The sequence below is a fragment of the Phocoena phocoena genome, chromosome 5 (genome assembly GCF_963924675.1).
Source record: "Phocoena phocoena chromosome 5, mPhoPho1.1, whole genome shotgun sequence".
NCBI classification, from domain to species: Eukaryota; Metazoa; Chordata; class Mammalia; order Artiodactyla; family Phocoenidae; genus Phocoena; species Phocoena phocoena.
Window position 1 is genome coordinate 92,741,989 of NC_089223.1, and position 3,199 is coordinate 92,745,187.

General features: G+C 35.8%; 1 pseudogene; it reads right to left on the reverse strand.

Moving 5' to 3' along the window:
* Nucleotides 1-2,144: 2,144 nt before the first annotated feature.
* LOC136123218 (coenzyme Q-binding protein COQ10 homolog B, mitochondrial pseudogene) lies at nucleotides 2,145-2,875 on the reverse strand (annotated as a pseudogene).
* Nucleotides 2,876-3,199: the final 324 nt, after the last annotated feature.

The following is a 3,199-nucleotide window of genomic DNA, read 5'->3' on the forward strand; positions in this document are numbered from 1 at the left end:
TAGAATTTCAGAAACTGAGGGCCAACTGTAAAGTTATACATGGATTTTTAACATGGGTAGGAGAGTCTGCACCCCAACCCCCATGTTGTTCAAGGATCAACTGTAATTTTTAGTTCTAGTGAAACCCTATGGTTTCATCCATGCCAGAAATTTCTACTTCAACTTCATCCCTCCTTTAAGTATATAGCCTTACAGGTATACCTACCTACACTTAATGTAAGTAAGTTTTATCATGCTTCTACCTCTGATAAGCCTTGGACTCCACATTTTAGATCCCCTTGTTCTTGGGCTTCTCAAGATCTCACCAGCTCTCAGCAATCTCTTCTGCAATTGACAATTCTCCTTGAGCAAGCACAGAACAATATCCTCTTAAATCCTGGCCCTGTCATCTTTATTTCCTTTTTAATTTCCTGACGCCTTTGAGCAAAAAACCTCTTTTGCTTGTTCTTTTTGGTTATGATCAACAGGTGGTTTAATGTGAGTTACTTAGTGTATTTGTCAGGATTCTCCAGAAAAATAAAAGTAATAGAATATGAAGATATAGACATAGATATAGATACAGATACAGATATAAGAGGATGTTTATTTTAGGAACTGGCTCATGTGGTTATGGCAAATTGAAGAAACAAGAAAGTCAGTGGCATATTTCAGTCCAAGCCCAAAGGCCTGAGAACCAGGGGAGCCAATAGTATAAGTCAAAGAGTGCAAAAGCCTGAGAACCAGGAGCTCTGATATCTGAGAGTAGGAGAAAATGAATATCTAGCTCAAGAAAAGAGAACAGAAATTTGTCCTTCTTCAGACTTTTTTGTTCTATTTGGACCCTCAGTGGATTAGATGATGCCCACCCACACTCAAGAGGATGGAAGTTCTCTACTCAGTCTACTGATTCAAATGCTAATCTCTTCCAGAAACACCATCACAGACACACCTAGAAATAATGTTTTACTGGCTATCTAAGCATACCTAGTCTGCTACTATCAGCACTTGAAAGTCACACTGAATATACTTATTTTGTGTAGTTAGAAGATAGAGGAGAGATGTACCAACAGAAACAATTTTAAATTGACTTCAGCATTCCAATATTAACAAAGACAGCCCATTTCTTGGTCTTTCTCTTTACTAAGATAATAGACAATAGATAGATCTTAATAGATAATTAAGATTTTTACCTTTCCATCCCTTTTTTTGGACCTCTATTTTCAGTCAACCCCCAGACCATGCCTTTTCCTCTCAGAAGCAAAAGCAAAACTCACATTCTCTCTCTCTCTCTTTTTTTTTTAAACAAATTTACTGTATTGTTACCACTTCAGTCCTTACACTGATGTGTTTACAAAAATATCAGTTTGAAATATGTTATTGAAAGTGAGTACACACAATAAATAGAAAATAAGGATGAATGGTGCTTGAGACATATCAAGAAACTTATCTTCATCTATTGCCTACTGTTGTAGACAAAATTTGACACATAATCAGCATTATTGAAATAGCAGTCAAGGTACCTGGGAGAGGGTTGCAGACTATGAGAAAAGTAGCTTAAAAGTCTGTACCACTCACACACACACACACACAAAATTCACTTTATCTGGAAGCTAACCTCAGTATAACACTGAATTATCTACTATTACCCATAAGAACAATTTAAAAATAAGAAAAATGCCTGGGAACCTTCATTAACAGTATTTTTAAGTTAAAGTTTTTACTATAAATGTCTGATGATTACTCAAATATCCTAAGCCATGAGGCAGTCCCTAAAGACAATAAGTTATAAATAGTCTGAATTTAATAACGTAAATGTGATATGGTTAATATAATATACACTGCATGTGTATCTCAACCAACATCTTTCAGGTGAGGTGATAATTAAAAGGTTTAAATTTACCGTTCCAATTTCTGTTCAGAAGAGTGATGTCAGTATTCTTGCAACAGTGATGACATTCATTATTGTAAATATGCTAATATACATATTACTCTGAATTACACTTGACTGAATTCTATGTACACGTGGTTACATATTCCAAATGAAAAAATTCAACAGTACAGGTTTATAATCAAAGCTGAGTTTGACAAATGCCTTCTGACTTCTGAAAGCACTTCTTAAAAGTGAATAAACTAGTTGTAAGTAGGTGACCATTTCCTTTTTCCCTTTACACATGATGAACTTCATGAAACATTAATACCCAAGGTATATTCGTTTCTGGACCATACTGCTTACATGCTCTTCTTTCAAAAGCAGTTACCATTTGCTTTACAACTTCATCGAAAACAATGTGGCAGCTGAGAGTGTAAAAGTGAGCAAAATTCAAAAGAAATTGAACAATCTAAAATACAAATTCTTGGGTAGCCAGGAAGAATTTGGGCTAAAACACCAAACAGTCTCCAAATGATTTGAGAGCTTCCCATCAGTACAGGCTGCTTTACCAAATGTGGTTTCACCAAGGTTACTACTGATGCATAGTGCTCGAATACAGGTGGAGACCCAATTTCTAATCGTGTTTAGCGATATCCAGATCTACTTGATATACATCTGACTTTTTGCACCAAGGAACAAAATGCTTGTAATCCTCCATTCCCGATACTACATCATACATTTCCTGCATAGAATATCCTATAACTCTCCTCTCTGAATATTCTTTTCTTTTGTTTATTAGTGGTGCAGCAGTTCTGAAGAAAGTTCTTGCATATACCTCCTTAGGCAAAATTGAGGTATGTAGTGGAAGAGTTCTGCTCATCAGTATTCCACAGGAAGCTAAATACCTGACATTTCTACAGGTCCCTGCGCTGGAGCCATGGCCCCCACCACTGCCGCAGGCTTCAGACGGCATCCTGAGACCAACCTTTTCCAGGGCCCCCTGACAGTCTGAGCTGCCATGATCATCTTACTGAAAAATTCAAGTTCTCTTGCAGAAGCCCTCAAACACTCTATTGTTACAAAGTCTTTCCCTTGTATTTGAAAGGTAGATTTCCCATTTTTTAAACCATATAAATCAAGGAGACCCTTCCCACTATATGAATTCTGGTGCCATGTGTTAAAATATATTTTTTTCACCACTCAATTTATACATTTCTGTAAATCCTACTTAAAATTACCAACACTATTTTTTCCTTATCTGATAATACTTATTACTGCACAAAAAACTAAGAAAACACATTTTAAAAATAAAATACATATCTACAACAGTTTTAAAACACATTTTAAAAA